The sequence below is a fragment of the Aquarana catesbeiana genome, linkage group LG09 (assembly GCF_042186555.1).
Source record: "Aquarana catesbeiana isolate 2022-GZ linkage group LG09, ASM4218655v1, whole genome shotgun sequence".
Taxonomy (NCBI): domain Eukaryota; kingdom Metazoa; phylum Chordata; class Amphibia; order Anura; family Ranidae; genus Aquarana; species Aquarana catesbeiana.
Window position 1 is genome coordinate 79,839,550 of NC_133332.1, and position 25,372 is coordinate 79,864,921.

A 25,372-nucleotide genomic window follows, 5' to 3' on the forward strand; every position below is an offset into this window, starting at 1 on the left:
AGATATGGACAATCACCTTTGGTTTATATCTGAAGTTTAGCAAATTTTGTGAATATTAGCTGCCACCATCAGGATAATAGTGGAAATGTAAGAGAAAAAAATGCTTTGCTAGCTACTCTATATGGTCAAACAGTTGTGCACAGTGCCTGGACAAGGTCATCCAGCGCCCAGTAGGCATGTGCAATTAGTTTCATTCCGAATTCGTTTTTTAACGAATTTCGACAAATTCGTTAATTCGGGAATATCCGAATTAATGAAAACCCATTTAACGATTTTTTTCCGAATATTCGTAAATTCGATAAAGTTGAACATTCGTAAATTCGGGCATTCGTACATTCGTAAATTAGTGAATTCGTAAATTTGTAAATTCGAAAATTCGGAAATCTGAAATAATAGTTAACTAATAATAACTTAACTACTAATAATTACTAGTAACTATTCAATTATAGGTATTGTAATTTCCTTTCAAATTTGTCTGTTAGTGAACGTAACACATACAAATTTATCCAAAGTTATGAATGATCCGAAAAAACGGAATGGAACGTAATGAATTAATAATAATAAATAACAATAATAATAATAACAACGTTTTATTATTATTATTATTTGTTATTAATTTGTTCCGTTCCATTTGTTTAGGTGCAGCATTTGTTTTGGATAATTCGTAACTTCGGATAAATTCGTATTTGTTACGTTCACTGACAGTCAAATTTGAAAGGAAATTACAATACCTATAATTTAATAGTTAGTTACTATTTCAGATTTTTGAATTTTCGGGTTTTTGGATTTTCAAACTTAGAATTTACAAATTTCAGAATTTTCTAATTTACAAATGTACGATTTTACGAATTTACAAATGTACGAATTTACGAATGTACAAATGTAAAATGTACGAATGTACGAATGAACGAATGTTCAAATTTACGAATGTACGAACGTACGAATGAACGCATTTACGAATGAACGCATTTACGAATCGCGATCATAACGAATGACCCGAAAAACAAAAAAAAAATAAACTAATGAAACGAAAACGAAAATGAACAAATTTTTTTGGCTGTGCACATGTCTAGCGCCCAGGGCAAAATTGCCAAACTGTGTCCCCCCTTCTATTCATGATGTGGGAGCTTATGGGGTCTCCAGCCCACACCTCCTTCTGGCTCTCTCCTCATTGCTTCCAGTTCTGGGCTGACAAGAGTAGTGATGCTGCTGTCTCTACTCCTGTAAGCCACGTACAGTGCCTTGAAAAAGTATTCACACCCCTTGAAATTTTCCACATTTTGTCATGTTACAACCAAAAACGTAAATGTATTTTATTGGGATTTTATGTGATAGACCAACACAAAGTGGCACATAATTGTGAAGTGGAAGGAAAATGATAACTGGCTTTCAAATTTTTTACAAATAAATATCTGAAATGTGTGGCGTGCATTTGTATTCATTCCCCTTTACTCTGATACCCCTAATTAAAATCTAGTGGAACCAATTGACTTCAGAACTCACCTAATTAGTAAATGGAGTCCATCTGTGTGTAATTTAATCTCAGTATAAATACAGCTGTTCTGTGAAGTCCTCAGAGGTATGCTAGAGAACCTTAGTGGACAAATAGCATCATGAAGGCCATGATGCTGAGAAATTTAAAGCAGGGTTAGGTTATAAAAAAATCCCAAGCTTTGAACATCTCACGAAGCGCTTTTCAATCCATCATCCGAAAATGGAAAGAGTATGGCACAACTGCAAACCTACCAGCACATGGCTGTCCACCTAAACTGACAGGCTGGGCAAGGAGAGCATTAATCAGAGAAGCAGCCAAGAGGCCCATGGTAACTTTGGAGGAGCTGCAGAAATCCACAGCTCAGGTGGGGGAATCTGTCCACAGCACAACTATTAGTCGTGCACTTCACCAATCTGGCCTTCATGGAAGAGTGGCAAGAAGAAAGCCATTGTTGAAAGAAATCCAAAATAAGTCCCATTTACAGTTTGCGAGAAGTCATGTAGGGAACACAGCAAGCATGTGGAAGAAAGTGCTCTGGTCAGATGAGACCAAAATCTAACTTACAAACAAAAGACTATTGTATGTGTGGTGGAAAACTAACACTGCACATTACTCTGAAAACCCCATCCCACCGTGAAACATGGTGGTGGCAGCATCATGCTGTGGGGATGCTTTTCTTCAGCAGGGACAGGGAAGTTGGTCAAAGTTGATGGGAACATGGATGTAGTCAAATACAGGGCAATCTTGGAAGAAAACCAGTTAGTCTGCAAAAGACTTGAGACTGGGGCAGAGGTTCACCTTATATCAGGACAACGACCCTAAACATACAGCCAGAGCTACAATGGAATGGTTTATATCAAGGCATATTCGTGTGCTAGAATGGCCCATTCAAGGTCCAGACCTAAATCCAATTCAGAATCTGTGGAAAGACTTGAAAATTGCTGTTCACAGACACTCTCCATCCAATCTGACAGAGCTTTAGCTATTTTGCAAAGAAGAATGGGCAAAAATGTTACTCTCTAGATGTGCAAAGCTGGTAGAGACATCCCCAAAAAGACTTGCAGCTGTAATTGCAGCGAAAGGTGGTTCTACAAAGTATTAACTCAGGGGGGGCTAAATACAAGTGCATACCACACTTTTCAGATATTTATTTGTAAAAAATTTTGAACACCATTTTCATTTTCCTTCCACTTGACAATTATGTGCCACTTTGAGGGCAGGACTTAGGGTGGTCGGGGCCCCTGGGCTTGAATCACTTTCGGGCCCTACCTTCTGTACATTACTTTAAACCTTTAGTTTTCTTTTAAGCGCGTCAGTCCGATACCGTTTGTCCGCCATTACATCACTGTCTAGACAGGTTTTCTCAAAGGCAGTAAACGAGGCACTACATAACTGCCAATAACCAATCAGCAAACCTCAAGATAAGAGTTTAAGGAATTTTAAGGAAAAAAAACTATTTAAGGAAAAAAACTTACATTTAAATGCTCATCAATGCAGCCTTGCACAGCGTCCATCTGCATGCTTGTCCAGTGTCATTTGTAGCCTTGTCAGTGTCATTTGCAGCCTTTCCCGGAGACATTGCAGCCTTGTCAGTGTCATTTGCAGCCTTGCAGCCTTATCAGTGTCATTTGCAGCCTTGCAGCCTTATCAGTGTCATTTGCAGCCTTGCAGCCTTGTCAGTGTCATTTGCAGCCTTGCAGCCTCCATCTGCAGCCTTATCAGTGTCCATCTGCAGCCTTGTCCGTGTCATTTGCAGCCTTGCCCAGGCTGCAGTTAAACTGCAGTGACTTGTCAGTGTCACTGCAGTTTAAATATGGCGCCACCGAGATACACAGAGCCAGTCCTGTGTATCTCGGCTCCTGTTGGCTCCTCTCGCAGTCCCGCCCAATCCCGCCCTATGTTGGACATAACACAGGTCCAATGGCGGGACTGGGCGTGACTGTGAGCGGAGCCGAGCACCGCTGATATACATACATAGCCGAGTGTACTCGGCTAGCTCCGCTCACAGCCATGCCCCGTCCCTGTGTTATGTCCATCATATTGTGAAACTAGGCATGTGACTGTGAGCGGAACTAGCCGAGTATAGCCGAGTACACTCGGCTGGGGCCCACGGGGTCCCCTATTGGGCGGGGCCCTTGGGCTTGAGCCCAGTCAAGCCCAATGATAAATCCGGCCCTGTCTATCACATAAAATCCTAATAAAATACATTTACGTTTTTGTTTATAACATGACAAAATGTAGAAAATTTCAAGGGATATGAATACTTTTTCAAGGCACTGTAACAGAGGGAATTCAGCACAGGGTGCCCCCCATCTCTGCAATGAACCATTGCGCCCAGGGCACTTGCCTATCCTGCCACCTCTTGTCCCAGCCCTGGTTGTGCGCACCTAACCATCACACCTGTATGAGCTTGTTGGACTTTCCCCTCTTAAACCATGACCGTTAACAGCTCTGCAGCCAACAGCATCATACCAACTGATCCTGGCACCATTTAGCTGGTGGCCAGGTGATTTACTGGTCAACAGCTGAAAGTAAATGGGCTAACATCATTGTCCAAATATGGGCATTACCATATTTGGGTAATGACATTTGCCAGCAGCCCCGTCCTTTGTTTACTTTCAGCAGTCGGTCGGGTAATCACCCATCTGACAGCTGAATGGGGCCAGAGATAAGTTATCAATGTTGGAGGCCACCAGCTGTATAACCACCAAAAGCTGTCATGTTTATATTTCCAGCATAAAATGTCCCACTATGAACACTCCCTGTATGTAGACAGGTGCAGTCTGTATTCTCCACTGCAGGGGGCGCTTCTCCACAGTGGCAATGCAGATGGGGGAGGAAGTGGAGAAGAACCTAGTCCTTCTATGGTTTTATCAGTCACAGGGAAGCAGCTATCTGATTGGATGCTGGCAACCCATGTGACTTTGGTGGCCATCTTGGGTCAGGTAGCGTCTATTTGAGATTGAAATTTAAAAAATATGATAAAGTTGGCAGCAATAATACAAAATAGTGTTGAATAAATCAAGGTGACTAAGCAGCTGCCCCTTTAATTGAGAACACCACTTTTTGTAAACAAAAACATAAAAAAGGTACGGCGCTACTATTAAGCAAGCAAAACAAAGTGAATCATATTACAGTTCCAATACTTAAAGAAACACCAAAATATATATAAAAAAACATTAATATGACCAGTCCTTCAAATAATCTTCCAATCACCGTGTCTTGTGATAAATAGTGACTTTTTATCCTGTTGAAGTGCTCCACCACAGTTAGAGTAAAATATACACTCAACAAACATAAGTGACCATTAAAGACCTTAGTCGTTTTTCAAGATACTCCAATTCAACTCATTAGGCGTTGTCAGAATCTGCCTTGGGTGTGTCATAGCAGAGAATTAATTTTCTTTTTTTAGGCTCTGTGCTGACTGTTACACTTGCAGATCGCTGTTGCGTGGCAAAATTGCTTTTCTATATTAGAAAAATATTTAAAATATGCAGTTCATATATATTTTATTACTTATTCTGTACAGTGACAGCATGCATTGGAGATCATGAAAATCCACATGTTGCCATGGGAAAAATCTTTAATCCAGAGAAAATATTTGAATCTCGTTATGTTCCATTTACCTGGTTCAGAAGGCTTTGTAAATCTTGTGACACTAATTACCCTGAATGACAGCTTACCAGAATACATGGTTCTCTTATGTGTGTTACTCTGTGACAGTGCAGGGCTTTGAGCAGAAATGACCATATAGGAAGTGTAGCACCCTTCTATGTAGGTGCTAGGATAGTTAGGTAAGTGTTAATATATATTTTTAATAGGTAAATTTAGTTGCCACACAGTGTGGTTGTAATTTTTGGTAAGGTAAAAGCATAGTTTGGCTCACTGTACTTAGTGAGCTGTGATTGTCTGCTCCGTGTGCTCTGCTGCTGCCAGTCTGCTGGATAGCTCACTCTGTATCCAGGTTCCTTGAGAAATTTCTGGATGATAGGTGTGAAGCTATGCAGATGGCAGCATGAATATTGATGCAGCCCTGGCCTATCCCAGAAAGGCAGGCTCTGATGGCATGCTGGGAGACTGCATATATTCTTGGAGCACACAGAGCTATGGGTCTTTTCCCAGAGTGGATTAGTCCAGCCTGGGGGGCACGCTGCCCTCCCAGGCAGTAGCTGCTGTTGGTGAGGCCTGAGGCAGGTGTCCTGAGGGGAGAAATGCTAAGACCCAGGTGCAAAGAAGAAGCTGACTGAGGGGAGCTGTCTGCCAAAAGTCTGTCTGGTATCACCTGGAGGATGTCACTTGGAAGAATGGAAGGAGGCTACCATCTGTCTTTGGGGCTTGTGAGTACAGACACTGAGAGATCATTGGGACCTTATACTTTAGCTACCCCTCTGGTGCCTTATAGTCAGCTGTGGGTCTGGTAAAGGGTACACCGGCTGGTGTCCTGAAGAAATTTGTCCAGATAATGTCCTACCTTAAGGGACTTTGCTCTTGTGGCTCTAATTACTACTTAAGCTGAAGTCTACTGTTTGTTACAAGCCTGTCATTCATTATAGCTTGCTCAGAAAGGAATACCAAGTCCTCAACTTGTTAAAGTTCTTGTCATTGGAGTATCCCACCACTTCCCTCAACTGTATCCAAGTTCTCCAAAGATAAAAACAACAAAAATGACACACCTAGACTGGTCCTTGAAGAAAAGTGTGAATGAGCCTGTTGTGTGCCTGGCTGTGGGGCTGAAGTTTTGGGAAGACCTGGACATCTTGTGACTCCTATGGGAGTAGAGCTACAGAAGTGTCTGGTGATGACAAATGAAGTGCTCTGCTGCTTCCTCTGAGATACACCTCCTGCACTCTTGTAAGAATTGTGGAACAACACTCAAAGTATGCGCACCCAGAGTCCATGAGCCCTTTTACAATAAAAGTACAACATGAGGAAAACAAATGGATGAATGAAAGAATCTAAAAATCTCCTGTAGATCCTGATGAAAGATCTGGGATGGATCTCCTCACAATGTAAAGGCTCTGGAGTGAGTAGAATCAAACAAATACCATTGTAATAAACCTAGCACACTTACAGATTAGAATCTCTGAATCCAGCCTGGAAAGGTAACCATGAAAGGAACAGCAGACAATTAAAGTGTCATCAGGCCGATCATACCACAGCAGCAGTGTTTTCAGTGCCAAAAAGGCCAGGAGGGAAAACAAGCCAGCAGTGTTTATGGCTGCAACAGAGGCAGTGAGCTGTCAAGCAGGGAAGATGATGGTGGAAAGTGGGCAGGCCGCAGTGCGTTTTCCCCAGTTGTCAAGACTTTATGCTCTAACCATTAAATGTTTTTAAAAAAAAAACTTTAGAGGGTAAATTCACCTTTACAGAAAAATCTGTAAGGGGAACTTACAGAGGACCCCCTCCTTACTCCCCCCCCAGTCCCGCTTACCTGAGGCACTGCGATCTACCGTTCTGAGCCCCGGTATAGCCGCCTCACTGCTCCGGGGCTTAGAAATCCCCAGAGCTTAATCTCCTAAACGTCAGGAGGTAAGTTTAGGAGCATTCTAATTGGTCTGCGGCGACCAATTAGAACCCACGTAGTCCATCCTCTCAGTGGGGAAGAAGATGAGAGAAAGCTGAGGGGATTTCTAAGCGCTGCAGCCGTGAGGCGGCTATACCAGGGCTCAGAATGGGAGATCGCTGCTCTGCAGGTCAGCGGGACTGGGGGGGGGGGGGTGAGGAGGGGGTCCTGTGTAAGTTCACATTACAGATTTTTCTGTAAAGGCCAACTTACACTTTAAGTAAAATGAACCGTTGTACCAGGCCAATAAATAAACAAATAAAACCAATGCATTTGGGGAAAGAAGTGCCCCCTATCATACACACATCAGGAACATCAAGCTGTAGGTGTGAGACAGGTTTAAAGAGCTGCTGTGTTTTTTAACAATCAGGGGCTAGTATCTGTATGCAAAGCTTAGCTAGGCTAAAAGAATAGAGGGTGGTAATGCCACTGTGTGGAAGGGATCTGCTACTTCCAGTTGGCAATAAGAGAATGTTTGCACTGATTGCTCTTTTACACTGTGTTTATCATGTTACACATGCATTGTCTGTTTGTTTGCCTTCAATCATTTTGTCTCTACCTCACTCTAGCTAGATGACGCTCTATGTAGCATGCATAAAAAAAAGGGGATATACTCCAGAGATAAAACTATAATCCTGTCACTTTATAAAACTCTGGTTAGGCCACATCTGGAGTATTCCATCCAGTTCTGGTCACCAGTCCTCAGAAAGAATGTGTTGCGCTGGAGGAAGTCCAGAGAAGGGCAACAAAATTAATAAGGTGACTGGAGGACCTCAATTACGAGGAACAACTACAGTACAAGCACTAAATTTATTCTCACTGAAGAAGAGGTGCTTGAGAAGGGACATGATAGCAATTTACAAATACCTCAATGGTGATCCCAGTGTAAGAAAAAATCTATTCAATTTCGGGGAGTGTAAGAGGACAGGGAGCCACACAATGAGATTGGAGGAGAAGAGGTTTATCCTTAAGCTGCGTAGGGAGGGTTTTCACTGTCAGGGCGATAAGGATGTGGAACTCTCTTTTACAATTGGTGGTGTCAGTGGCAAGTATATAAACTTTTTAAAAAAAGACTCTTGGACGTGCATTTTAACCGGCTCAGAACCGGCGCACGCCGATGTACTTCGGCAGAATGGCACGGCTGGGCAAATGGGCGTACCTGTACGTCCCTTTGAATTTGCCACCGTGCCATTGCGTGCGCGCCTCACCGGTGGCGTGCGCCCGCGCCCGGCCGGGAGTTCCGTGAGTCGGGTCGCGGGTCCCGCGGACTCGATCGCCGCGGGGATACCAGCGATCGCCTCACGGAGAGGACAAACGGGGAGATGCTAATGTAAACAAGCATCTCCCCGTTCTGCCTAGTGACAGTGTCACTGATCTCTGCTCCCTGTGATCGGGAGCAGAGATCAGTGACGTGTCACATGTAGCCACGCCCCCCCCACAGTTAGTAACACTCCCCAGGACATACTTAACCCCTCCCTAGCCCGCTAGTGGTTAACCCCTTCACTGCCAGTGTCATTTACACAGGAATCAGTGCATTTGTATAGCACTGATCGCTGTATAAAGGACAATGGTCCCAAAAATGTGTCAAACATGTCCGATGTGTCTGCCAAAATGTCGCAGTCATGATAAAAATTGCTGATTGCCGCCATTACTATTAAAAAAAAAAAAATTATAATAAAAATGCCATAAAACTATCCCCTATTTTGTAAACGCTATAACTTTTGCGCAAACCAATCAATAAACGCTTATTGCGATTTTTTTTTACCAAAAATATGTAGAAGAATACGTATCGGCCTAAACTGAGGAAAAAAAATGTTTTTTTAAATATTTTTTGGGGATATTTATTATAGCAAAAAGTAAAAAAATATGTGTTTTTTTCAAAATTGTCGCTATTTTTTTGTTTATAGCACAAAAAATAAAAACCTCAGAGGTGATCAAATACCACCAAAAGAAAGCTCTATTTGTGGGGAAGGAAGGACGTCAACTTTGTTTGGGAGCCACGTCGCACAACAGTGCAATTGTCAGCTAAAGCGACGCAGTGCCGAATCGCAAAAAACGCACTGGTCAGGAAGGGGGTAAATTCTTCCAGGGCTGAAGTGGTTAATAAACACAACATAAAGGGATATGGGAAATGATTATTGACACTGACACTTGTACACCTACACAGATTGAACTGGATGGACTATTGTCTTTATTCAACCTTACCTACTATGTAACTATGTAGCTAGTTCCACCCTTCTTCTTTATGATTTAGTCTCTGTTCACAACATGTACTGTATTCTGCTGGAGTGGAGCTAGACACCCTATGATTTTTTGACCTACCTGATGTTTATCTTTAAAGATCTGCACAAGTTTTGGATGAAACCTTTCTACAATCTGCAAGATATCATTTGGATCAAGTCACTGTCTACCAAGCTACTGAGACAGTAAGTTAGGCTCACTACAACTGGATCAGTTAAAGAGATCACACTTTCAGTGTATAGATTGCGGAAGCAGGACAATAGTAGTTAAAATTTAGATTTCAAATATAGGCCTGCTTTATTCATTTGATGTTATTTCCTGCATTATTGGAACAAAATTTGTGAACCTAAACTTTCACTTTTATAAACACCATATGATGCAATCACCTTTATAAAAAAAAACAACCAACAATAGATTAACAGTATTAACAAAAGTTTATTGTACACGTAGACAGTTTAGAAAAGTCATGGTCAGAGCTTCAAAGTTCTATCCTCATTGGAGAAAGGAAAAGTTATAATAAATAAATATAGTCATTTCTCCTTTAGGACGAAGTGAGAGACAGGCATATCATCATCAGTGCAGGGTATTGATTAATGTAGAATTGTTCTTGGGTCACTACTGTGCACATCCATGCTGTGAGTATACCCCAATGGAGGATTGTGTCGACCTTTTGCATTTGCGGCAACATTTACATACAAGCTGAAAAACAAATTAGAAGAAAATTTGCACAAACAATCAAATAATGAAAATAATTTGGTATATTAATTTAGATATTTATGTTTCTGGTCATTTATTTGCCTTCTTAAAAGGCTAGTCTACCGAAAACTGATATTCCAGCTATAGGTAGGTGTTGGAGTGCTAAACTGAAGATTGTGTTGTCACCATATGCTTTATATATGATTGTTTTTTTTTGCCTTCCTCTGGATGAACTATGGGTATAATAATGTAAATTTGCACTCAGGTCATCAAAAGGAGAGTGTAAAGCTCCAAACACAAAAATTCCGATACCAAATATATACACGATATGTAAAAAAAGTGTATAATACTATTCTATAATAATAATACTGATTATACTAACCAAACATACATTTTGTGCAAGTGAAAAAATCTCTACAATCTGTGACACTTGCCCATACACATAGCAATCTGAGGAAAATCAATGTGTATAAAACGCGAGAGAATCTTGCAAATTGATATCCATGTGAGTAGTCACATGCTCTTGTGGGAATATCCCTTTGGATGTGTGGTACCATTTTCCTAGGTTATTGTGAGTGTGCACATGAAGTTTTCCCCATTTAGATCACTACTTTTTATATGGTCACATATTGGAATGGTCATAATTTATTAAGTTGACTTTTTCTACATTGAGATTGATCACAAATTGACTTATATATGGACAACTGATATTGATTTGCAAGATTCTTTCATGTTTTATACAATTTGTATGCACATTGATTTTTCATTGATTGCTTTTGTCACGGTTCGGGGTCCAGCTCAGAGAACAGTAGCTATAGCAGAGAGACTCCCACTGACCAGCAAGATAAATACACAAGTAGATCATCCTGGCAGATGACGCAGGCCCATCTGAGGTGCGGAGTCTAAGCACTAACCTTCAAATATTCACCAGTGCTCCTGATGGTGGAGATGCATGTTAGTACCAGGTCGTGGTCCTCAGGATCACCCCACTAGGAGGTGAGCAAGGTGGGGCCCAGTAACAGATATAGCAGGTAGGGATCAAGCAGAAGCATAGTCAGTAAACAAGCCAAAAGTTAGTAAGAAGTGGTTGGAGGTTGGGATCAAGCCAAAGGTGGTTATCGAGTGGTAGCAGAAGCATGGATGGCAGCAGGAGTGAAAAGAATGAGATATTGGCTGGAGAGAGCACAATAATGGGGCAAGCAGGAAGTGCAAAGGCGTGTTTAAAATAGGAAGTTTGTAGGAGGAGCAAAGGATTCAAAGTTCAAGAGAAACAAGGTTCAAGGCAGGATCATTCAAGGAATTGTCCAGAGGGCTATCCAGCATCCCAGGTGGCTTAGCCAGAAGAGACAGGCACAGCAGAGTTTGCAGGTTCAGACCCAGGCCCTGATAGCTATGTGTATGGGCAATTGTCATGGATTGTAGAATATTTCTCACCTGCACAATAGTCATTGCTATATTACATAGCAATTCAGTAGAAAAACACCCCAAGTATGGCAGGTCATAAAAAAAATTTAGTATGGCAAAAAAAGAAACACATAAAGCCGTCACTTTTTTGGGGGGGGGGGATGGGAAATCTTAATTATTCTGTTTTTTTATTGGGAAACCTGTTTTAGTGACAACTATCAAAGCGTAGACTTCTCACTTTGTTGAGCTTTCCTCTTACTTCAAGGAAATGTATCGGTAATGAGACATACAAAGCAGGAAAAAAACGGGCAGGGTTCTTAACCCTTAGCTTTTCTATCCAAATTTAAAAAACTTTGACTTTAGCAAAAATATTGTCTAAATAAAAGAGGCATGCTTATTAACACTTGAATCTTCATCTGCTTTTTATATGTCTCCCAAAGCCCCTTTAACACAGGGCAGACTTCAGGTGCGATTTGTTTCTTCAGCAGGGGATTTGCCCGCTGATCCCCCACTGAGCAGGCAGATGACAGGTCTGTGTCCGATCTGCTTATGTAGAGGGGACACTGACACAGCCCGCTCACCTCTATGGGCATTTAGATGTAAACAGATTTGCTGTCCTTTCCCCCTGACTGCCATCTGATCCAGCCCGGCAGAGGGGAACTGATCCCCCTTCTGTTTATTTTTGCCAGATTGGAGCTAGCCGGGCGTAAATGGACACAAGTCTGTTTACATTTGGCAACCTTTAGAAAAGAATAGAGGGTCTGGTCAGGTCCGACTGAAAAACGGACAGGTGAACCCGGCCAAGCCGCCTGTGTGAAAGGGGCCTAAATGTGTGCAGTGATCCAGTGTGAAACGTTGCCCCTTCCTAGGAGCTTCCTGTACTAAAACCAGTCACTGCTGCTCCCTCTCCTTGTGCAGGGTGACCGGTCTTGTCTACACCCCTTATTGTAGTTTTCTATAGGCAACCTGTAGTGGGTGGGGTCTACTGGGTCCCTCCCACTTACTCCTGTAAGACTTTTATTTCTGGCTGTGTTCCCATTGCAGATTTCCCCTCACTTCCTGTCTGGTCAAAATGTGAGAGGACATCTCTTTGATGGAGCCCCATATGTAACAAATGACAGGCATTGTAATCCTTCCCCAATATATACAAAACTAGAAAAATAGTTTTGGACTTGAAATACACTTTAATACAGTAGCAGAATTGCCCCTTAACGTGATTGTAAAGTCTCTTTTTTTTTTTGTTCTGTTAAAATAACAAACATGTCATACTTACCTGCTTTGTGCAGTTGGTTTTGCACAGGGCAGCCCCGATCCTTCTCGGGTCCCTGGCTGGAGCACCTGCCCCCCCCTCCTGTCGAGTGCCCCCACAGCAAGCAGCTTGCTATGGTGGCACCTGAGCCGAGCTGCAGCTCTGTGTATCCATTCAGACAAGGAGCTGCGGCCCCGTCCCCTCTATCTACTGATTGGCTAATTGCGTTTGATTGACAGCAGCAGGAGCCAATGGCGCCACTGCTGTGTCTCAGCCAATCAGGAGGGAGAGTCCCAGATGGCCGAGGGACTCGTGGACATCGCTGGATAGATATGGGGCTCAGGTAAGTATTAGGAGAGCTGAGGGGGGCTGCTGCACACAGAAGGCTTTTATCTTAATGCACAGAATACATTAACCGCTTCTGGACCAGCCGCCGTTGGATCACGGGGTCCAGATAGCAGGCACGCGCCCGCTGCACAGCGGGGGTGCCGATGCTCATGACCGACGGTCGCGATGACCGCCGGCTACGAGCGATCGTAACCAGGAGAGACAGAACAGGGACAAGTGTGTGTAAACACACACTTCCCTGTTCGGTTCTGACAGGAGTGACAGATCGTGTGTTCCTATTTGCTAGGAACCACGATTCGTCACTTCCTCTAGTTAGTCCCTCCCTCTTCAGTTAGAATCACCTCCCATGCAACACAGTTAACCCCTTCACCACCCCCTAGAGTTAACCCCTTCACTACCAGTGACATTTTTACAGTAATCAATGCATTTTTAATCGCACTGATCACTGTATTAATGCCAGTGGTTCCAAAAATGTGTCAAAATTGTCTAATGTGTCCGCCATAATGTCGCAGTCAAAATATATAAAAATCACAGATCGCCGCCATTACTAGTAAAAAAAAAAATAAATAAATAAAAATGCTATAAATCTATCCCCTATTTTGTAGACGCTATAACTTTTGTGCAAATCAATCAATATACGCTTATTGCAATTTTTTTTAACCAAAAATATGTAGAAGAATACATATCGGCCTAAACTGAGAAAAAATTTGCTTTTTAAAAAAAAAAATGGTGATATTTATTATAGCAAAAACTACAAAATATTATGTTTTTTTCAAAATTGTCGCTCTTTTTTTGTTTATAGCGCAAAAAATTAAAACCGCAGAGGCAATCAAAAAAAAAAAAAAAAGGACATAAATTTTGTTTGGGTACAACGTCGCACGACTGCGCAATTGTCAGTTAAAGCGACGCAGTGCCGAATCGCAAAAAACGCTCTGGTCAGGAAGGGGGTAAATTCTTAGTGTGATATTTCAATGGAGCCACATGACGCTTTGATTTGGATATTATTCTACCCAGAGAACAGTGCAGCTGCTGCAACTAGAAAGCATAGGGTGGGACTTTATGATTTATTGGTAGACATGTCTTTCGAAAGGAGAAGTATGGCCAAAGCTCTTTTGGTCATACTTCTCCTGTGGGTCACAGCAGTGCACTTATTTCTGCACTTCTGTGGCCAAAGTCTTCTGTCAGCTGATGTCACAGAGCCTGTCTCGGCTCTGCAGGGATCCCGACAATAATGTTGGAATACGCCCTGATCGGAAGCTGATTCAGAGCTGAGAGTCTGAGCCACCCACTCCCGCCCCCTCATCAGCCCAGAGCTCCAGTGAGTGCTGAAAGAAAGAGCAGATATAGGATCAATGCAGCCATCTAGGTGAGTATGTATGTTTGCTTTTTTACATTCAGGCACTTCTATTTTAACAAATACTTGTTTTTTTCACTGTTTGTCAGACTTCAACAAAACTGCAATGCTTTATTAATAACTCTTACCAAGTCCTGTGAGCGCCCTGAAGAGTAGCCATGGTAATATATATATATATATATATATATATATATATATATATAAATGTATTTTACTGCTTTTTATCTAGAGCATTATGCATCTCACACTAGCAATTCATGAATTATGCACTGTGACCCTACTTGTTCTTTTTAATAAAAAATATATGTACTCACCCCGAAAAATAAGATAATTATAAAGATGAAAATTGTTACACTTTCTAGAGTCAACACAGCAATCTGCCAACCAGGTACCACTTGTCCTAAAGACAAAACATTTTATAGTGAAAAAGCATACTTGAGGTGAAAAAGCAGAATTTTCTTTGGTATAAAGCCTCTGTATTTATTACTCTAATGTAGTCAAGCTGTATATACAAGAATAAAAATACTCATCCTTCTAAGTTTTTTTATTACTAAGGATAGGTTTACACTAGTGACAGTTCTTACCGACCCTCTGAAAAACGATTTGCGGTTGCAGGGCGGCGTGGCCCCATTTGCTTGAAGTGGCCACATTCAGCAGCAAGCAGCAAATTGCAGAGAAAAAAAGCAAGTTGCATTCACACACAATTCACTGGCTTGGGTCTCTAGCTGTCCGACATGCCCCCTGCATACTGCTCTAATCAAAGTGATGTTTAGGGAGAGTGAGCACTGTTGGTCTGAGTATTCTTTTGACCCTTAACCTTTTCATTGTCAGGGTCACAATTTCCACACATACACAGACTTCAACTATTTCTCCCCAGGCATAAAATTCCTAAAAATAGAAATCCTAATCTATGGACATGGACTCTCATCAGAAAATCATTCACTAAGTGATTCAGTGATCACATGACTCTGAAGTCATCTGATTATTTCCAGTGTGTGAATTTTAACCTGCCACACTAATTTATGTTAGGTGGAATAAAAAGGGTCCAAACAGCAAACACAGATTGATGTTTTCATATGTTAACTCTACCATTTAGGGCAAAGCAACTAGCAAGTTTGCTTGCCCATGCCAGGCAGAATAAATCTACCTTTCTTTTCCCTACTGCCACTATGTCAAGCTCCAGGGGTCAAAGTAATACCCAGTATTTTTGAGTAGGGATGAGGTTCAGGTTTGTTGCTACCATGGGTTTGCAATGAATACACCAGATTTGTGAACTTCACAATCTGTGGGCCAACAACTTTGAAGGTTTGCTACCAGAAATAGAAAACAATCAATGATACAGTGTTAGGATTTCCCACAAAGTTTGCAATTTCAAGAATGGTTTGTGCACAAAACAAACCCAGGCAGATTTGCTAACCTTTTTTCGCTAGTGTCGATGAGCTTGGGATTCACTACATTAGACAGCATTGAGCCAGACAGTTCTAGGAAGTTCATAGCTCTCCAGCAATTCATATACACAGGACTTTCCTTTTTATCCCAGCTAGGGATGAGCCAACGGTTTGGTCCGAACCTAGGTTCAGACTAAACTTTGGCTGTTTGGAAGTTCAAATGAACTTTTGCCCATTCGGCCCCTGTTCGGTGGGAACTGTAAATCATATATAGAAGCAGTATTTCTACTTTTAATATATATGACAGCATCCCACTGTCACTGGTTGCTAAGGAAGCAGTGAGTGTCTGGACCCTCTGCTTCCCTAGTAACCACTGATGTCACCAGGAATCCCTGGCCACATAACCAAAGGAAAAGAGACAGCGGTGACATCCTTGCCCATTGACTACAGGCCATATTTGAATAGTGACATTAACCAAACATGGCCATGGCCATATTTGGCTAATGTTGTCATCACTATCCCCTTCCCTTATATAGCTGATGACAGCTCAGGGAACTGGTCGTGTGTGCTAAACCATTAGGTATTTTTTTTCAGAGAGTTGGCAGGTGGCAGGGATCATAAAGGATGATGGATTTACAATGAGGGACTTTTTTTTTAGGATTTTTAAATGTTTAGTAAAGGACTTGTCTAAAATGAAAAGAGTGTCTATTTCTATGTTCCTTTCTTTGTGTGAATAAGTAGGGGTACCCTATTCTTATTCCCATGGGGGGGGTGGTACCTGGGGCCCCCTTATTATAAAAAGGAGTTTCCAGGTTCCAATATGTTTCCAGGTTCCAATAACCCTACCTGCAGACCTCCGCAACCACCGCCTAAAGTTTTGGGAAAAGGTTGTTGCCCCCACCAACATAGGGACAAGGTGCTTTGTCAGGTGGGCAGTGGAAAGGGTCACTTACTAGCAGGGAGATCGAGCTCCATAGATCTCAGCTCTGTCGCCAATTACTTTAGGAGTCTCACTCCTCCTGCTAGAATGGAAGTGTTTCTTGTCCTATGTTTTCTTCATAACACAAGATAAATTAAAATCTATCTACAGCAATAAATACTTCTCTTAACATTTTATTACTATCTGTGGCCACAACTTCACCTTACTTCTTGTCACTGTGACATTAGGACAAGAAATAAAGGGAGTTGTTGTCATCTAGGCAGGGAGACACAAATAATAATATCGAGACAGAGATTCAATCCATTCTCAATTCTACTGAAAAAAATATTTTCTGACAATCTGTTTAACCTCCAGAAAGATGTCTCCTAACATTGTGTAAAGACAGGAAGTGAGGGGAAATCTTCCCAACTTTTAGCCTCCCTGGCTGTATGATTATGTCAGATTTTTGCGTCTCAAAGCGGTACAATTATTTTGCATAGAAATTTGGTGTTTTTTATTGTAGGCCTGTAATTCTTAGAAATAACACACTTAAATTTGTCCACCAAGAGTCTAGTAGATATCCTGGGCATGATAAAGTTTGAAACACAAAATCATAAATTATAATATAATAAATAAATATAAATAATTATAAAAAAAAAATAATATAATAATAATAAAATACATTTCCCCACGATTCACTATCGCTCAATTCTGCAAGTGTTCTAATTTACTATTGCTGTTTTCTAGCTGGTCTAAAACCACTTTTCATGTAAAGGGACACTTTTTGGTTGCTATGGACAATCTCAAGTTTCCAGGCAGAAAGAGCAGTATATATAATTTAAAACTGCATGCAGGGCACTGGACAAAGTACTGGGGACAAAAGGGATGTGAAATAATTTCATACAGTAATGTAATCTGTAAGATTACAGCGTACTGTATGTATTATGAATTTTCACTTTTTTGAATTTGCCGCCGGGCCCCGCCCCCGTGCGTCGTGACGCTCGCAGGGAATGGAGCCTGGCACACAGAGGCTTCGGGCGGAGGACAGAGCCCACGGACACAGCGGGGGAACATTGCAGGATCCTGGGGACAAGGTAAGTACACCGCACCAGGATCCTGCAATGCAATCCCGAGTGTGGCTCGGGGTTACCGCTAATGGTACTGAAATTTAACCCCAATCCACACTCGGGAAAACTGCCAGGGAGGTTAAGGTTTATCAGGGAGAGTAGAGTCCCACATAAGTGCTCAGCAGTTGCTCATGACTGGGAAGTTGAGAACAGAGGTATTGCTGCATTAATATAGGATGTTGTTAGATGCTGTCTAATAGTTACCTAAAACTGTAATGCCGCATACACACGATCAGATTTTCTGACAACAAATGTTGGATGTGAGCTTGTTGGCAGAAAGTCCGACTGTGTGTATGCTCCATCAAACATTTGTTTTCGGGCTTTCTGCCAACAAATGTTGGATAGCCGTTTCTCAAATTTTCCGTCAACAAAGTTTTGTTGTCAGACTTTCCCATCATGTGTACACAAGTCCATCGCACAAAAGTCCACGCATGCTTGTAATCAAGTACGAGCCGGAAGTGCTCGGTCATGTAAAACTAGCGTTCGTAATGGAGATATCACATGACTATAGAACTTCCTTTTTATCGGCTCAACGTACGTCTTGTATGTTACTACGTTCCTAAATGTTGGCCAACATTTGTGGGACCGTGTGTATGCAAGACAAGTTGGAGCCAACAACCTTCGAACAAAATTCCACGGGTTTGTTGTCGGAAAGTCCGATCGTGTGTACGGGGCAAAAGATCAAGGGACTGGTCATTACATATACCTCCCAACTTTGCCAGATCAAAAAGGTGCAAAGTGTTATAGCAGAGAACAGACCATAGAGAATCAGCACACAAAAACTGATTGGTTAAACCCACTAATTTTCTTCTATACTGGCTTTCCACAATAATAAATACAACAATTTAGAAGTTGTGTAGTATAGAATGAGAACAATTTTTACTTACCTAGGCAACCTGGAAAGAAAAAAAAAAGAAAAAAATAGTCATTATGCTTTGTATATGCCATGTTTTTACATTAACACTACATATCCACATATAATCAAACGTCTATATTTACAGAAAACTTTCTAAATGTAGATTATTAATTTATTAACTTAGATATAGTATATGTACAGCAGGTTAATTGGTATTTAATGGGAGGATTTGCAAGATTTTCAGGCAATGCAGCCTATCTATCTATCTGGTTTATCTTTCTATATAATATTTTAGAATAAAAAACACAGTAAAATTGATAACAAAGAGAACATTTCAATGGCGTAAATATGCTATAAATGACCAGTAACGAAACAACCAGTAACTAAAATAACTTTTTTTGATTCAGTTCACAAGATTAGGTTCACGATTTAAAAAAAATGATGATTATTTTCTGCTGAGTCCATTGAGATGTGAAAAAAAACAACAGTCACCTGGCTAAAATAAAAATTCATAAGTTAGGCTTTGTGAAAGGAGCCTATAAAATAATTATCTATCTATCTATCTATCTATCTATCTATCTATCTATCTATCTATCTATCTATCTATCTATCTATCTATCTATCTATCTATCTTTCAATGGCTTGAACTGCATATATAAATGCTGTAATGTAATGTATATACAGGCATACCCCACTTTTAAGTACACAATGGGGTTTATTTACTAAAGCTAGAAAGTGCAAAATCAGGCTCACTTCTGCATAGAAACCAATGAGCTTCTAACCCCAGCTTGTTCAATTAAGCTTTGGTAATAAAACCTGGAAGCTCATTGGTTTCCATGCAGAAGTGAGCCTGATTTTGCACTTTCTAGCTTTAGTAAATAAACCCCATTGCGTACTTAACAGTGGGGTATGCCTGTAACTATAACTATAACTATATATATAGATATATAATATAGACATATATATCTATATCTATAGATATCTATATCTAGATAGATATCTATCTATCTATATATCTATATCTATCTATCTATCTATCTATATACAGATATACAGATAGATAGATAGATAGATAGATAGATAGATAGATAGATAGATAGATAGATAGATAGATAGATAGATAGATCTGTAGATATATATATATATATATATATATATATATATATATATATATATATATATATATCTTGTATTTGTGCATATATATATATATATATATATATATATATATATATATATATATATATATATATATATATATCTGTAAAAAGACTGGTATTTACTACCACATGGGTGAACTTCTATTGCCCCATTGAGTTAGGCTTGAACATACCTGTGATTTGTAGGCAGACTAAAAGGCAAATAATTGTTAGGTAGGAAGCCATTTTGAAGTGGTCCTCTCAGCTTGTGTATCCAACAGTAGCAGCAGCTCCTTTATAGAGCTTATAAATGTTTTTTGTCTGGGATATATAAGTGGCCACACCTCTGGCACATTTTTACAGAACAGGTTCTCCTTCATCCTGGCTGATCAGGATTTCCCCATTGGTGTTGAATGGGTTGGCATAATTGTGACATGGGAAGATAAGAACATTCTTGGCATACTCCCTATCCTATTATAAAAGCCGTGGATGATCACACATTCCCAGAATGCTTTTCTCCACAGAGTGTTGACTCACCTATTGACAACACTCTTTAATTTTAGCTTTTCACGTGTATCTACTAATGTTTATGTATCGGTGATACTGAATATATGATGTACTTGGTGTAATTAGAGCAAATGACGTTGAAGAGTCGATAAGCGCGTTTGATAATATATTCAGTATCAGGCTTGTAAATCATAAATAGCTCAGTATATGCACATCTTTAAAGTGAAACTTTTCCCAAGATCTTTTTTCTAGCTTTTGATACTCTCAGGCCAAACCTTTGTTTTTACTTTGAATGAATGGAGAAAATGTGATCGTTTTATATTGGGAGGTTTTTCATTGGTGGGACATATAATAGATAGACTTTCTGTATGAATGGGATATTTAATGCACATGCATAGAAGAAGCGAAGGTTTGGCTGGACAGTTTGCAGTGACAGCTGCACGGCTCCTAGTGGGTGCCACGGGGGAATGGACAGGTACATATAAGATTTTGAAGAAAGGTATTCCTGGGCATTTTAATGTATGCCTGGTCAATTTTTTTTTTTTTTTTAAGTTTTGGTTAAGTTGGACTTACACCTGTAGAAATTCATTAGAAAATGTCTTCAGTTATCTAAGAGCTAAAGGGGGTGATTCAACAATGGATTTCAACCAGAGTATATGAAAAAGACAAAGGACAAGGATGGGAATTCTTTTTGAAAATCTAATGGGAATGAACACATTTCTAATTACTGAATTCACTCTTGGCCAAGATAAATCCTAACTAGTCTTATATGCATGCACTTGTCAAAGTTATTCTGGAATTAGAATGTTCGTTCTATGAAAATCAAGGCAATCAATAGATACTCAAACTACAAGTTTTTTTAAATTAGTCGAGTCCATGAAGGTTTAAGCTGACTATACACTAATAGATTTTCATTTGAAATGTGTCAGTTTAAAGAGGTTGTAAACCTCAGCAAAAAAAAAAAAAAAGATCCTGCAAGACAAAGACAAAGGCATAATGAGCTAGTATGCATCACATACTAGCTCATTATGAAACACTTACCTTAGAACAAAGCTATTGCAGCGGTCACGGCCGACATCTTTCCCGATTCTTCCGGGTTCGCTGGCTTTGGCGATGTGATTGGCCGGAGCCGCGATTATGTCACTCCCGTCGTTTACAGCACTAGTTCAGAAGGAACGGCACACGTGGGCCGTTCCTTCAGAGGGCATGTGCCAGTTATGTCATTGGCTGCATGGACTGGAAATATCTCCTGAACTGTACAGGTTTAGGAGATATTTTCACTACCTATAGGTAAGCCTTATTATAGGCTTATCTATAGGTAAAAGTTTGCAGAGGAAGTTTACTTCCTCTTTAAGAACGCTCTTTGATTTTCTAATCGTTAATGGGGTCAAATCAACATTCATTTTCAACCACAGTGACAAGAAAATTCAAAGGAGCACAATGGAAACTTTTTCTTGAATGAATAGATTTTTAACTGAGTGTGTAGTTTTCTATTCATTTCAAAATTGAATGTTAAAAAAAAAAAAAAAAATTGAAGTACTTTTGAACAACATTCATCAATTCACTGAATGTACTAATATAGTAAAATCTTTTTGCATGAATGTTTGTACGAATGCTTGTTCGAAAATCTACTAGTGTATGTCCAGCTTTTAAAATGTTTCCAGTTTTTGTTCCAAGCTCTACTTTGCTATAGGTGGCTGAATAGGAAGTTGGTGCAGATAAGGAATGATAACGACATATAGCTGGAGAGAGGGGCATTAATCACATGGTTTAACCAAGTCGCATCCAGGCCATTTCTGACACTTCGCTCCTACATGTCAAAAATCGTAATTTCTTTGCTATAAAATTACATAGAACCTCCAAACATTATATATGTTTTTTTAGCAGAGACTCTAGAGAATACAATGGCGGTCATTGCAACTTTTTATCTTGCACGGTATTTGCGCAGCAATTTTTCAAACGTGTTTTTTTTGAAAAAAAAAAACAGTTTCATGCTTTAAAAAAAAAACAAAACAGCAAAGTTAGCCAAATTTTTTTGCATTGTGTGAAAGATGAAGTTACGCTGAGTAAATAGATACCTAACATGTCACGCTTCAAAATTGCACACGCTCGTGGAATGGCGCCAAACTTTGGTACTTAAAAATCCCCATAGGCAACGCTTTAAAATTTTTTACTGGTTACATGTTTTGAGTTACAGAGGAGGTCTAGGGCCAAAATTATTGCTCTCGCTCTAACGTTCGCGGCGATACCTCACATGTGTGGTTTGAACACCGTTTTCATATGTGAGCGGGACTTACGTATGCGTTCGCTTCTGCATGCGAGCACACGGGGACAGCGGCGCTTTAACATTTTTTTTTTTTATTGTTAATTTTACTTAAAATTTTTTATTTTGACACTTTTAAAAAAAATTTTTTTTTTGATCACTTTTATTCCTATTACAAGGAATCAGTCCTCTTTACAGTGAGATATGGGGTCAATAAGACCCCACATCTCACCTCTAGGCTGGGAAGCCTAAAATCAAAAAAGAAAATAAAACGATCGCCGCTTCACAGCCGAAGCGGCGCCGTTTTTTTGAATGCAGAGGCCGGGCGTGACGTCATAACATCGTGCCCGGCCTCCAAACGATCATAGAGACTCCGGCGACCATCTGGTCCGCCGGAAATCTCTATGGTGAACATCCTGCGCCGGCGGATCCGCTATCCGACTCACCGATCGCTGAGGTGAGTCGGTAGAAGCACCGGAGGGCTGCGGGAGGGGGGGGACGTCCCCTCTCGCCGCCCGTAAGAACGATCAAGCGGTGGAACAGCCGCTATGATCATTCTTATGGTGTACGGAATCGCCGGCTGAAAATGCCGGTATCTGAATGATGTCTGTAGCCTCAGGCATCATTCAGATATAAGCCCCGAAAGTCGAGGCCGTCATATGACGGCCTCCGGATGTCAAGCGGTTAATTGTTGTGACTATGACGTCCTTCAAAACATGTCCTTTACAATCGGCGTTGAGGTGTGTCGCTTGGACACATCGCATCTCTGATCATGGTAAAGAGCCTATGACGTAGACTCTTTAATATGTGATCAGCTGTGTCCAATCACAGCTGATCACAGTGTAGCTAGGAAGTGCTGACAGGGGGGATCTGTGCTGATAATCAGTGCAATGATTTTCAGTGCAGCCCTGTCAGCGATGCCTGCCAGTGCCCACCAGTGATGCCCACCTGTGATGCCCACCAGTGCACATCAGCAATGCCTATCAGTGCCTCCTTATTAGTGTCGCATGTCAGTGCCGTCTATCAGTGCCCATCAGTGCCAACTATCATTGTACATCAGTTCCGCCTATCAGTGCTGCATATCAGTTCCGTCGATCAGTGCCCATCCGTGCTGCATATCAGTGCTGCATATTAGTACCTCTTTTTCAATGCCCAATGCCCATCAGTGCCCCATCAGTGCAGCCTCATCAGCACACATCAGTGAAGGAGAAAAATTACTTATTTACAACATTTTATAGCAGTAACAAAGAAGCTTTTTTTTTTTTTTCGGTATTTCTTCGTTTGTTTAGCAAAAAATTAAAAAACTGAGTGGTGATTAAATGCCACCAAAAGTAAGCTCTATCTGTTTTAAAAAAACTCTAAAAATGTCGTTTGGGTACAGCACTGCACGACTGCGCAATTGTCATTCAAAATGCGACAGCGCTGAAAGCTGAAAATTGGCCTGGGCGGGAAGGGGGTAAAAGTGCCCGGTATTGAAATGGTTTAAAGTGTATGTCAAGCCAAAAACATTTTTTCAGGTTTTGTATGGAGTGAGGAATGATTACTACCCTGTAAAATTTTCTGCTATCAGAGAGATTTTTTTCCCTTACTTCCTTTCCTAAAAACAATTTTTTACCAGACAGGAAGTGAGGGAAAAGCTTTAACAGGAATGCAAATCTAGCAAGGGTTCTAGCATTCCCCCACTGTACTAAAGCAAACAATTTTTATTTCTGTATGTGTTGCTGTTGGAGAGTTGACTTCCTGTCTGGTAAATAGTTGTCAGTAGAACAGGAAGGGAGGATAAATCTCTTTAACAGAGCCATGGATAGTAGTAAAAACACAACAGATATTCTAACCGATCCCCACCCGATACAAAATTAGGAAAAACGTTTTGCCTGGACATACACAATCCTGTTTTATTTCCTTCATGATATTTATTGTGCTTCACTAAGACGGTGGGCCCTTTGATTGTTTTAAAAAAAAAATATTTTCATGGTGTGAAAGACTTTCCTTGAGAATCTATCATGAATCCAGGCTGTTTGTGCACATCCATGCCATACTTGTAGCAAAGCGATTTATGTGGATTCAGTTTCATATATTATACATCTACCATCGCATGTCTAAGTATATCTGATCATTTGTTCATATTCTTTTGGCTTTCTTCTTACTGTTTTAGTTGTTATAATGTATAAACCTGTAACCCATAAGTGCTTTTAGTGTGCATATACACAAGTTCCTCACTAAAGGTAAAGGGTCAGTCTGCCTAAATGTGATATTTAAGGAAGAGTGTGTGGGGTTAATCAGCCCCTGGCTTTGTTTAATGCTGAACTCTGGGCATGTTTCCCCCATGCAGTGCAGGTACAGCCCCACTGCCCCAGAGTTGAACTGCTCGTTTTGTTAAGGAGCGACCAGAAAGCCTTATACTCACCCGATCCTCTGCTCCAGGCGGCAAACGAAGCTCCCCCATGATCCAGTGGTGGACTGTTCCTGATGTCTTCATATTCAGAGCAGGTCTATGGTTGTGATGACATCAGGAACAGTCCATCGCACAAGGCAGCTAGACCACGGGTGGGGAGGGGGCGGTGGTGATAGCAATAGCTAATAGCAGCAAAACAAATACTCTTGCCCACGAATGTGTTAACCAGACAATCCAAAGTTCAGAGTGGATAATATCTTTAGGCCTTGCTGCCCTCCAGGATAGGGATATCCTAGCAGTCAAAAAAGAGAATAGAAAAAAGAGGGCGCACCAGCCTTGTGCATTAACCTTTGATATATTTATTAGAAGAAAAAATATTAAAAACTACATACAAAGATGGAAAGAAAACCACACTGTAACAATCTTTG

The 25,372-nt window shown here is 40.7% G+C and overlaps 1 long non-coding RNA gene across 1 annotated transcript; it reads right to left on the reverse strand.

Annotated features, from left to right (window-relative positions):
- Positions 1 to 9,714: 9,714 nt before the first annotated feature.
- Positions 9,715 to 18,681, reverse strand: LOC141107842 (uncharacterized). Its single transcript, XR_012235973.1, has 2 exons — positions 14,665 to 18,681; positions 9,715 to 9,998 (listed from the first exon to the last, which is right to left on the reverse strand). It is a non-coding gene; the product is annotated as an uncharacterized lncRNA (long non-coding RNA).
- Between the last annotated feature and the right edge of the window lie 6,691 nt (positions 18,682 to 25,372).